The sequence below is a fragment of the Salmo trutta genome, chromosome 29, assembly GCF_901001165.1.
Source record: "Salmo trutta chromosome 29, fSalTru1.1, whole genome shotgun sequence".
Classification (NCBI taxonomy): domain Eukaryota; kingdom Metazoa; phylum Chordata; class Actinopteri; order Salmoniformes; family Salmonidae; genus Salmo; species Salmo trutta.
The window spans coordinates 23544129-23558017 of record NC_042985.1 but is presented as its reverse complement, the minus strand read 5'-3'; positions in this window follow the sequence as shown (position 1 = coordinate 23558017).

Below are 13889 nucleotides of genomic sequence, written 5' to 3'. Positions count from 1 at the left end.
GAGCAAAGACCACCACACAGAGAGATAGGGGGAGAGCAGACCACCACACAGAGAGACAGGGGGGAGCAAACCACCACACAGAGAGACAGGGGTGGAGCAGACCACCACACAGAGAGACAGGGGGGAGCAGACCACCACACAGAGAGACAGGGGTGGAGCAGACCACCACACAGAGAGACAGGGGCAGAGCAGACCCCCACACAGAGAGTCGGTTTAGATAGCCCACAGTGATACAGACGGGAGATACCAACAGGCTGGTTAACAGGTATGAGGAGCAATCCTGGAGAATTGATTTAGACAGAGACAGGGAGAGAGGTAGAGAGGAGGGAGAGTCACAGATATCCAGAGATAGAGGGAAGTAAGAAAGGGAACAGAGAGCGAGAGAAAGAGAAGAGGAAAATATGAGAGAAGGAAATAGAAGACAGAGAGGAGTGGAGAGGTTGTGTTTGTGTGATGTCTGTAAAAGAGATGGGGGAGAGAGATAGTTAAGAGGAGGGAGGGAGGAAGAGAGAGAGGCAGGGCTACCCCCACCTCAGGGTGAAGTGGACCCCTCCACTCCACTCCAAATTGGCCAGCTGCTGTGTGGCATGTGCAAAGCTGGAGCACTGATGTCAATGGGATTACAATGACACTCACATGCACGTACACACGCACGCACACACGCTCGCACGCACGCACACACGCACGCAAACATGCACGCACACGCACACGCATGCACACACGCACGCACACACGCACACACATGCACTCTCTCTCTGTCACACACACACACACACACACACACACACACACACACACACACACACACACACACACACACACACACACACACACACACATACACAGGCAAACAACACATTCACACACAGGAAAACACACACGAACAGGCACGTACATTGCCCTCATGCTCTAGCAGCTACTTGTAGGATTGTTGACAAAGGCACAATGAAGTAGTCTGAGAAATGCACTGGTTTGAGCAGGGTACAGTCACGAAGACAGAGACAGAGAGAGACAGAGAGACAGCGAGAGACAGAGAGCGAAAGAGAGAGAGAGAGACAGAGAGAGACAGAGAGACAGCGAGAGACAGAGAGCGAAAGAGAGAGAGAGAGACAGAGAGAGACAGAGAGAGACAGAGACAGCGAGAAACAGAGAGCGAAAGAGAGAGAGAGAGAGACAGAGAGAGACAGAGAGAGACAGAGAGACAGAGACAGCGAGAAACAGAGAGCGAAAGAGAGACAGAGAGAGACAGAGAGAGACAGAGAGAGACAGAGAGAGACAGAGACCCTTGATTATTATTGTATTGCTGTTACTGTCCTGTTGTGTTGACAATCTTGAAAAAATATATATAATACTGTTAATGAATTATTACATTTCCATAGTACGCTTTGGCAATATGTAAATTGTTAAGTCGTGCCAATAAAGCAGCTTGAATTGAATTGGAGAGAGAGAGAGCTGGTCCTGGGGCTCTCTTCACAAACACAGACAGACCCCACAGAGCCCCAGGACAGCAACACAATTAGACTCAACCAAGTCATGAGAAAACAAAAAGATAATTACTTGATACATTGGAAAGAATTAACAAAAAAACAAAGCAAACTAGAATACTAATTGGCCCTAAACAGAGAGTACACACTGGCAGAATACCTGACCACTGTGACTGACCCAAAGTTAAGGAAAGCTTTGACTATGTACAGACTCAGTGAGCATAGCCTTGCTATTGAGAAAGGTCACCATAGTCAGACCTGGCTCTCAAGAGAAGACAGGCTATGTGCATACTGTCCACAAAATGAGGTGGAAACTGAGCTGCACTTCCTAACCTCCTGCCAAATGTATGACCATATTAGAGACACATATTCCCCTCAGATTACACAGACCCACAAAGAATTAGACAACAAAGAATTAGACAACAAACCCAATTTGATAAACTCCCATATCTACTTGGTGAAATACCACAGTGTGTTATCATACTAGCAATATTTGTGACCTGTTGTCACAAGAAAAGGTCAACCAGTGAAGAACAAACACCATTGTAAATACAACCCGTATTTATTTTTATTTACTATTTGCACATCGCTACAACACTGTATATAGACATATAATATGACATTTGAAATGTCTTTAATCTTTTGGAACTTTTGTGAGTGTAATGTTTACTGTTCAATTTTAATTGCTTATTTCCCTTTTGTTTATTATCTATTTCACTTGCTTTGGAAATGTAAACATACAGTTGAAGTCGGAAGTTTTTCACAATTCCTGACATTTAATCCTAGTAAAAATTCCCTGTCTTAGGTCAGTTAGGATCACCACCTTATTTTAACAATGTGAAATGTCAGAATAATAGTAGAGAGAATGATTTATTTCAGCTTTTATTTATTTCATTCACATTTACATACACTCAATTAGTATTTGGTAGCATTGCCTTTAAATTGTTTAACTTGGATCAAACTTTTCGGGTAGCCTTCCACAAGCTTCCCACAATAAGTTGGGTGAATTTTGGCCCATTCCTCCTAACAGAGCTGGTGTAACTGAGTCAGGTTTGTAGGCCTCCTTGCTCGCACACAGTTTTTCAGTTCTGCCCACAAATGTTCTATAAGATTGAGGTCAGGGCTTTGTGATGGCCACTCCAATACCTTGACTTTGTTGTCCTTAAGCCATTTTGCCACAACTTTGGAAGTATGCTTGGGGTCATTGTCCATTTGGAAGACCCATTTGTAACCAAGCTTTAACTTCCTGACTGATGTCTTGAGATGTTGCTTCAATATATCCACCTAATTTTCCTCCCTCATGATGCCATCTATTTTGTGAAGTGAACCAGTCCCTCCTGCAGCAAAGCACCCCCACAACATGATGCTGCCACCCCCGTGCTTCACGGTTGGGATGGTGTTCTTCGTCTTGCAAGCATCCCCCTTTTTCCTCCAAACATAACAATGGTCATTATGGCCAAACAGTTCTATTTTTGTTTCATCAGACCAGAGGACATTTCTCCAAAAAGTACGATCTTTGTCCCCATATGCAGTTGCAAACCGTAGTCTGGCTTTTTTATGGCTGTTTTGGAGCAGTGGCATCTTCCTTGCTGAGCGGCCTTCCAAGTTATGTCGCTATAGGACTCGTTTTACTGTGGATATAGATACTTTTGTACCTGTTTCCTCCAGCATCTTCACAAGGTCCTTTGCTGTTGTTCTGGGATTGATTTGCACTTTTCACACCAAAGTACGTTCATCTCTAGGAGACAGAACGCGTCTCCTTCCTGAGCGGTATGACGGCTGTGTGGTCCCATGGTGTTTATACTTGCGTACTATTGTTTGTACAGATGAACGTGGTCCATTCAGGCGTTTAGAAATTGCTCCCAAGGATGAACCAGACTTGAGGAGGTCTACAATTGGTTTTCTGAGGCCTTATGTCAATTAGCCTATCAGAAGCTTCTAAAGCCATGATATCATTTTCTGGAATATTAAAAGCTGTTTAAAGGCACAGTCAACTTAGTGTATGTATGGTGGAAACAGTGTCTACCAGACCAGCAAGTTATGTAACATGGTGGAAACAGTGTGTACCAGACCAGCAGGTTGTGTAACATGGTGGAAACAGTGTGTACCAGACCAGCAGGTTGTGTAACATGGTGGAAACAGTGTGTACCAGACCAGCAGGTTGTGTAACATGGTGGAAACAGTGTATACCAGACCAGCAGGTTGTGTAACATGGTGGAAACAGTATGAACCAGATCAGCAGCTTGTGTAACATGGTGGAAACAGTGTGTACCAGACCAGCAGGATATGTAACATGGTGGAAACAGTGTGTACCAGACCAGCAAGTTATGTAACATGGTGGAAACAGTGTGTACCGGACCAGCAGGTTGTGTAACATGGTGGAAACAGTGTATACCAGACCAGCAGGATATGTAACATGGTGGAAACAGTGTGTACCAGACCAGCAGGATATGTAACATGGTGGAAACAGTGTGTACCAGACCAGCAGGATATGTAACATGGTGGAAACAGTGTGAACCAGATCAGCAGGTTATGTAACATGGTGGAAACAGTGTGTACCGGACCAGCAGGTTGTGTAACATGGTGGAAACAGTGTGTACTGGACCAGCTGGTTATGTAACATGGTGGGTGAGTGGTACCAGTCTGTCTCTCTGATCTCTTTAACATCAGTGCTAAATGTCCAACACGGGATTAGAAACTGAATCTTCTCTACAACACAAGGAGCACCGCTGTGCATCACAGCCCTGTCACCTGAGCTTTTACACACAACACACACAGTCATGTGAAGCATGGGCCCACACACACCTGCACACACGCAAGCACACACACACACACACAAAGGTCAGAGAGGTACAGCGGTCACTGCCATATAAAAGTTTGTGTCTGACATATAACTTAAGATGGTCATCAAAAACCTGTTTTATCACACACACATATAAACACACACACACACACACACCCTGCGTGTACCTTATTAAAGAAGATGAGTTTCTGTGGTGGTCTGACCCACTGGGACAGGTAGGGTTGGAGACATGGTCAGAGAGGGTCAAGATGACAGTGCTCTCCACTACACACTCCTCACAGAGCTCCAGGCTTCTATCTCACCACCTACTACACCTTCCGTGAATTAGTGTGTGTGTGTGTGTGTGTGTGTGTAGGGGGAGAGTAATCTGTCACTGTCTCATTACTGGGCCACAGAGAGAGGGAACGAGAGGGAGGAAAGAGAGGGTGAGGAAGAGTAATGGAGTAATGGAGTAATGGAGTAATAGGGGACAGAAAGAAAGAGAGGGAAGAGGAGAGGAGAGGTTAACATGACTTCAAAGGAAGAAAATGGTGGGAATATAAGAGAGGAGGCTTGGTACGTGGTGTTATGAAATGACTTGTCTTTTTGAGGGTCATTTTGTGTATTTGTGTGAGTGTGTTTCGGTGTGTCCTTGGAAGCTCCCTAGCAGGTTTATCATCATCAGCTCTCTACTGACTGACATGTCACATCAGTGCCAAACAATCAATCCGGAACCATCTAAACAAAGGTCTTTACACACACCTCTGTTCCCCAAGACTACACACACAGATCCTATTGCTCCCCTACACACAGACCGTAATGCTATCGGGGGGGGGGGGGGAACCATAATTACACACACACAGGAGGTAAGGAGATCTGGGGGGACCATAATGAGGGGACATTGTTGTTGTGATACTCTCTCTACAGTGGTTTCTGGTTACAGTGCAGGGATGTGTTTCTACGCTAGCCTTGAGCACACCGCTGGAGACACAGACACAGACTATACCACAACAACAGAAACAGAACAACAATGACAAGTGTACGTTTAGTAGACTACAGTACACACACACACACACACACACACACACACACACACACACACACACACACACACACACACACACACACACACACACACACACACACACACACATACACACACACACACACACACACAGTACCAGTAAAAAGTTTGGACACACCTACTCATTCAAAGGTTATTCTTTATTTGTATTCCAAGAATGTGCAACGCTGTCATCAAGGCAAAGGGTGGCTACTTTGAACAATCTCAAATATAAAATACATTTAGATTTGTTTAACACATGTTTTGGTTACTACATGATTCCATATGTGTTATTTGATAATGGTGATGTCTTCACTATTATTCTACAATGTAGAAAATAGTACAAATAAAGAAAAACCCTGGGATGAGTAGGTGTGTCCAAACATTTGACTGCTACTGTGCATAGACACAAACACACACTTCAATTTCCCTGCTAACCTGCTGTGCCACAGCAACACAATACATGGCCCCACTGCCCTCTGCTCATTAGTACTGTATGAGAGAGAAAATAGAGAGGGAGAGAGAGGGAGAAAGGGAGAGAGGGAGAAAGACAGAGGTCGAGAGAGGGAGAAAGGGAGAGAGGGAAAAAGGGAGAGAGGGAGAAAGGAAGAGAGAGAGTAAATGGTTGTTAGTGTTGCAACTTATATAAATGCTAGGCTAGTTCTGACTGGCTACATAGCCATCACACAGCCAGCTGTGGTCCATGTTACCTTATGTTACCTTCTGTCCTATCAACCTAACAGTGACCATAATATAAATGAGACTACTAAGCCCTATGTAACCCCATCACTCCAGTAAGTCAGTGTTTAACCAGAGTAATGTTCTACACGGACTGGGCATGCAGCACTGCCATAAGGGATCAACTCTATTCCCCTCTCAATATCAGCTCATTGTGTGTGTGTGTGTGTGTGTGTGTGTGTGTGTGTGTGTGTGTGTGTGTGTGTGTGTGTGTGTGTGTGTGTGTCTAGGGTTATGTTAGTTAATCATAGCCTTCACTCAGCATAAATAAAGAGAAATAATGGTTGGCTATGGATCCCCTACGGACACTGACATGACAGGGGATGAAGCTCTGTGAACAGGACAATAAACACATTTGGACAATACTCACTAAGCTAAAGACAATGCACACAAACATGACAAATGTGCAGCTGAAGTATCTACTGTTAGGCAATGTGCACACACACATGCACCAGTGTATTAGACAATGTACCACTGATGTTGGGCAATTGATGACTAGTTGATGTTGTTACTCAATACTGACCTGGTCTACAGTTCATTAGGTCAACTGATCCTTCACACCGAGCTGCTCGCACGCGCGTGCACGAACGTAGGCACACACACACACTGACACACGCACACCCACCCACACATGCACAAACACTTACGCCCGTGTGCACACATACCCACGCGCACGTGAACACACACACAGTGGCCTCCCCCTGACACCATGCATCACAGAGAGTGAGCAGAGGAAACCTCGTTTGGAGAACAAGCTCCTCTCCGCCTGTTTGGGAGGCTGGACGGATTATAGGCTTTTATACACACTAATCTAGTTTAGCCACGCAGGGAGAGGGAGGGAGTGTGTGTGTGTGTAAGCGTGTCTGGGCAGGTCCACTTAGCCCCCCCACTATACACCCAGAGCGATAGAGAGTGTGTGTGTGTGTGTGTGTGTGTGTGTGTGTGTGTGTGTGTGTGTGTGTGTGTGTGTGTCATTGTGTGTGCCCAGTAACCCATCCTGTGTTAGCAGGAGATAGTGTACCTCTCAGGCCTGTCAGAGCCCCCCAGGGTAAGGCTTAGCCCCTAGTCCTCTAAAGGAAGCTGGCACCACTACAGAGACAGGAACACACACACAGAGGTATGCTCCACAGCACTTCACTGAAACACTGTCACACTCCTAACTGGCATGATCAAAGTAGTTATTATGAAGCCATTATCTTTAGCTCTCTCTCTGCATGGACAGATGGACTGTGTGTGTGTGTGTGTGGTGTGTGTGTGTGTGTGTGTGTGTGTGTGTGTGTGTGTGTGTGTGTGTGTGTGTGTGTGTGTGTGTGTGTGTGTGTGTGTGTGGTGTGTGTGTGTGTGTGTGTGTGTGTGTTTCAGTTTTCATGTGTTAATGTCACATGCACCAGTACAGTGAAATGCCTTTCTTGCAAACTCAAAACTCGACAATGCAGTAATCAATAACAATGTATCACTAGAAAAAACACGACTAATAAGAACAATAAATATGAAATACACAATAAAGTAAGTAAGGGAGCATACTATATACAGGACATATTGAAAACGTCAGTTCCAATACCATATTTACAATGTGCAGGGCTTCTGGAGTGATGGAGGTAGGTATGTATAGAGGTAAGGTGACAAGGCATCAGGATATAAAATAAACAGAGTAGCAGCAGCTTGTATGTGAGTGGGTGTACGTGTGTGTAGAGTCAGTATAAATGTATGTGCATATTATCTGTGAATGAGCAGATGATGGAGTGACAGTGTGTGTGTTGGAGTGACAGTGTGTGTGAGTGTGTATGACCCTGTGAGTGTGCATAGAGACGGTGCAAATACTGAATTAAAAGGTCAATAAAGATACAAGGTAAACTTGGTCCGTGTCACTATTCTGTTAACTATTTATCAGTCATATTGCTTGGCAATAGAAGCGGTTTAAGAGTCTGTTGGAATCAGACTTGATGCACCGTTACTTCATGCTGTGAGGCAGCAGATAAAATAGTCTATAGCTTGGGTGGTTGGGGTCTTTGACAATTTTCCAGGCCTTCTTTTCACACCGCCTGATATAGAGGTCCTGGATGGCAGGGAGCTCAGCCCCGGTAATGTACTGGCTGTCCGCGCCATGCGATCGAGGGCGGTGCTATTGCCATACCAAACAGCAATGCAGCAAGTCAATATGCTCTCAATGGTACAGTTGTAGAACCTGTCCAGGATTTGAGGGCCCATGCCAAACTTTTTCAACTTCCTGAGGGGGAAGAGACACTGTTGCGCCTTCTTCACGACTGTGCGTGTGTATTTGGACCATTTTAAGTCTTTAGTGATTTGGACACCGATGAGCTTGAAGCTGTTTACCTGCTCACCCAATCGGTGACGACCCTCACACCGAGTCCTCTGGGTCGGTGACGGCCCTCACACCCAGTCCTCTGGGTCGGTGACGGCCCTCACACCCAGTCCTCTGGGTCGGTGACGGCCCTCACACCGAGTCCTCTGGGTAGGTGACGGCCCTCACACCCAGTCCTCTGGGTCGGTGACGGCCCTCAAACCCAGTCCTCTGGGTCGGTGACGGCCCTCACACCCAGTCCTCTGGGTCGGTGACGGCCCTCACACCCAGTCCTCTGGGTCGGTGACGGCCCTCACACCGAGTCCTCTGGGTCGGTGACGGCCCACACACCCAGTCTTCTGGGTCGGTGACGGCCCTCACACCTAGTCCTCTGGGTCGGTGACGGCCCTCACACTCAGTCCTCTGGGTCGGTGACGGCCCTCACACCCAGTTCTCTGGGTCGGTGACGGCCCTCACACCGAGTCCTCTGGGTCGTTGACGGCCCTCACACCCAGTCCTCTGGGTCGGTGACGGCCCTCACACCCAGTCCTCTGGGTCGGTGACGGCCCTCACACTCAGTCCTCTGGGTCGGTGATGGCCCTCACACCCAGTTCTCTGGGTCGGTGACGGCCCTCACACCCAGTTCTCTGGGTCGGTGACGGCCCTCACACCCAGTCCTCTGAGCCGGTGACGGTCCTCACACTAGGCTCAATGTTGTTGTTGTCAAAGTTCATCTGGTAGAGAGGCATCGTTGGGCAGATCACGGTTGGGTCTTTCTTTGTAATCCGTAATGGACTGTAGCCCCTCCACATGCGGTGGGCGGCGGAGCCTGTGGAATATGACTTTACCTTATTCCTATATTGTCCTTCCGCTCGTTTGATTACTCTGTGGAGGTTATAGCGGGCCTTCTTGTACTTCTTCCTGTCTTCGACCGTAGCATCAGGGTTGCCTGTCTTCAACCGTAGCATCAGGGTTGCCTGTCTTCAACCGTAGCATCAGGGTTGCCTGTCTTCAACCGTAGCATCAGGGTTGTCTGTCTTCAACCGTAGCATCAGGGTTGCCTGTCTTCAACCATAGCATCAGGGTTGCCTGTCTTCAACCGTAGCATCAGGGTTGCCTGTCTTCAACCGTAGCATCAGGGTTGTCTGTCTTCAACCGTAGCATCAGGGTTGCCTGTCTTCAACCGTAGCATCAGGGTTGCCTGTCTTCAACCGTAGCATCAGGGTTGCCTGTCTTCGACCGTAGCATCAGGGTTGCCTGTCTTCAACCGTAGCATCAGGGTTGCCTGTCTTCAACCGTAGCATCAGGGTTGCCTGTCTTCAACCGTAGCATCAGGGTTGTCTGTCTTCGACCGTAGCATCAGGGTTGCCTGTCTTCGACCGTAGCATCAGGGTTGCCTGTCTTCGACCGTAGCATCAGGGTTGTCTACGTTAGCTCTGTGTGTGGTAGCCCTGACCTCTAGTTTAGCACCAACCTCAGTGTTAATCCAGGGCTTTTGATTGGGGAAGCAGCGAACGTTCACTGTGGGGACAACATCGTCGATGCATTTTCTAATGAAGCTGCTGACGGAGGTGGTTAGCTCGTCGATGTTATCGATGGAGTCATGAAAGGGTGCATGAGTGTGTGTTTGAGCAGCCTGGCCAGGGAGTGTGTACAGAGCCAGAAGCAGAGATACAGGGCATGTCCACTACAGTTCATACACTCTGTGCACTGCTCAGTGAGGGGGATTCTGGAGCTCTCTCTCCCATGGAAAACTTTCCCCCGCGCCCCTGATGGCAGAACGCCACCAACCAGAGAGGGGTAGGAGAACGACGGAGCGAGGTGGTGGTGGTGGGGAGGGAGAGGGTTTGGAAACTCCAAGTGGTGTGACAGAGTGTGTGTGTGTGTGTGTGTGCGTCCGTGCGTTTATGCATGTGTATCCAGGGGGAGGTGACATGGCCGCCAGCGGAGGGTGACCACAGGGTAAGTGTGGGATTGGCCGGGACAGCCAACACATTCCTGACCCCGGGAGACAGTCCGCAGGGTCTGAACGACCTGACCACACTGGGAAGGATGGGAACACTACTGCCATAGAGGAACTGGAGAGGGTTCTACTGTAACTACTGAGAGGACAGGAGGAAGGGAGGAAAGGAGAGAGGAAGAGAGAGAGAGAGAGAGAGAGAGAGAGAGAGAGAGAGAGAGAGAGAGAGAGAGAGAGAGAGAGAGAGAGAGAGAGAGAGAGAAAGAAAGTTCTGTCTAAACTCTTCAGCATGTGTGAGAGCAGGGTTGAGTAATTCCAGACCAGGCTGGTGTGTGGTGCCGACAGTCTACCACAACACAGCCAGAGCCACGCCACAACACACACACACATATACACACACACAATCTATCCCTAACTGACACGCCCATATAGCGCCACCAGTATCCCATATTTGGAGGATTCAATGCTGTCTGTGTTTGTGCAGCAACAGAAGTCAGCTAAGTGGAGTACTGACACCACCTAGTGGAGGATGACAGGACAATCATAAAATACACACACAACATGAACATGTCTCTAACAATGTAACTATTTCAATCTGGTGTGCTGGTTCTGTGGATGCCACGCAACAAGCATTTGCATTGACCACTAATTCTGCTAGTTAAGTTTCTATGACACCACAATGACAGGAATTGTGTTAAGAGGGACAGACAGGGCTTTTATCTCTATAGAGTTATGTACTAATGGAGGTCAACCTCCCTATATGTCTCTGACTGTCTGTCTGTCTCACACCATGTCCTGTCAGGAAGTACTCAGAGAGAGAGAGAGAGAGAGAGAGAGAGAGAGAGAGAGAGAGAGAGAGAGAGAGGGACAGAGAGAGAGAGACAGAGAGAGAGAAAGAGAGAGAGAGAGGAGAGAGAGAGAGACAGAGAGAAAGACAGAGAGAAAGAGAGACAGTGAGAGAGAGAGAGAGAGACAGACAGGCAGACAGACAGACAGAGAGAGAGAGAGAGAGAGAGAGAGAGAGAGAGAGAGAGACTACCTACTATGAAGCAATAAGAAGATAATAGAGCTGGTATTAAGTCTTGGTCTGGAACAAAAATTATGTTTTTGTTCAACATTATTGATTAAACCCAAACAGATTAATCACATTTCAGGGAGGAAGTTGACTAATGAACACACGTGCACGCACACACACACACACACACACAAACACACACACACACACAGACGGAGCAGCCAGAATCTGTCCCAAACGGCCACACACCCCCTCCCTCTCAGTTGTCAGTTAAGTAGCAGTGGAGCCAGATGAGTCATGGGGATAGTTGTGGCTGTTGACTCAACATTCCATTCTCTCCCTCTCACCATCCTTTTCTCTCTCCTTTTCTCCCATTTCCCCTCTCTCTCTCGCTCTCACAGTCACTCTCTCTGTCTCTCTCTCACTCACTCACTCACTCACCCACTCACTCACTCACTCACCCACCCACTCACTCACTCACTCACTCACTCACTCACTCACTCACTCACTCACTCACTCACTCACTTACCCACCCACCCACCCACTCACTCACTCACCCACCCACCCACCCACTCACTCACTCACTCACTCACTCACTTACCCACCCACCCACCCACTCACTCACTCACTCACTCACTCACTCACTCACTCACTCACTCACTCACTCACCTACCTCTCTTCCTAACCCCCTGTACCTCCCCCAACCTCTCTTCCTATCCCCCTGTAACTCCCCCAACCTCTCTTCCTAACCCCCTGTACCTCCCCTACACCTCTTCCTAACCACCTGTACCTCCCCCTACCTCTCTTCCAACCCCCTATACCTCCCCCTACCTCTCTTCCTAACCCCCCAACCTCTCTTCCTATCCCCTGTACCTCCCCCTACCTCTCTTCCTATCCCCTGTACCTTCCCCCTACCTCTCTTCTATCCCCCTGTACCTCCCCTACCTCTCTTCCTATCCCCCTGTACCTTCCCCCTACCTCTCTTCTATCCCCCTGTACCTCCCCCTACCTCTCTTCCTATCCCCCTGTACCTCCCCCTACCTCTCTTCCTATCCCCCTGTACCTTCCCCCTACCTCTCTTCTATCCCCCTGTACCTCCCCCTACCTCTCTTCTATCCCCCTGTACCTCCCCTACCTCTCTTCCTATCCCCCTGTACCTTCCCCCTACATCTCTTCCTATCCCCCTGTACCTTCCCCCTACCTCTCTTCTATCCCCCTGTACCTCCCCCTACCTCTCTTCCTAACCCCTGTACCTCCCCTACCTCTCTTCCTATCCCCCTGTACCTTCCCCCTACCTCTCTTCTATCCCCCTGTACCTCCCCTACCTCTCTTCCTAACCCACTGTACCTCCCCTACCTCTCTTCTATCCCCCTGTACCTCCCCTACCTATCTTTCTATCCCCCTGTACCTCCCCCTACCTCTCTTCCTAACCCCCTGTACCTCCCCCTACCTCTCTTCCCTAACCCACTGTACCTCCCCCTACCTCTCTTCCTATCCCCCTGTACCTCCCCCCTACATCTCTTCCTATCCCCCTGTACCTCCCCCCTACATCTCTTCCTAACCCCCTGTACCTCCCCCTACCTCTCTTCCTATCCCCCTGTACCTCCCCCTACCTCTCTTCCTAACCCCCTGTACCTCCCCCTACCTCTCTTCCTATCCCCCTGTACCTCCCCCTACATCTCTTCCTAACCCCCTGTACCTCCCCCTACCTCTCTTCCTATCCCCCTGTACCTCCCCCTACATCTCTTCCTAACCCCCTGTACCTCCCCCTACCTCTCTTCCTAACCCCCTGTACCTCCCCCTACATCTCTTCCTAACCCCCTGTACCTCCCCCCTACCTCTCTTCCTAACCTCCTGTACCTCCCCCTACCTCTCTTCCCTAACCCCCTGTACCTCCCCCTACCTCTCTTCCTATCCCCCTGTACCTCCCCCTACCTCTCTTCCCTAACCCCCTGTACCTCCCCCTACCTCTCTTCCTATCCCCCTGTACCTCCCCTACCTCTCTTCTATCCTCTTGTACCTCCCCCCTACATCTCTTCCTATCCCCCTGTACCTCCCCCTACCTATCTTTCTATCCCCCTGTACCTCCCCCTACCTCTCTTCCTATCCCCCTGTACCTCCCCCTACCTCTCTTCTATCCTCTTGTACCTCCCCCCTACATCTCTTCCTATCCCCCTGTACCTCCCCCTACCTCTCTTCTATCCCCCTGTACCTCCCCCTACCTCTCTTCTATCCTCTTGTACCTTCCCCTACCTCTCTTCCTATCCCCCTGTACCTTCCCCTACCTCTCTTCTATCCCCCTGTACCTCCCCCTACCTCTCTTCTATCCTCTTGTACCTTCCCCTACCTCTCTTCCTATCCCCTGTACCTCCCCCTACATCTCTTCCTAACCCCCTGTACCTCCCCCTACCTCTCTTCCTATCCCCCTGTACCTCCCCCTACCTCTCTTCTATCCCCCTGTACCTCCCCCTACCTCTCTTCCTATCCCCCTGTACCTCCCCCTACCTCTCTTCCTATCCCCCTGTACCTCCCCCTACCTCTCTTC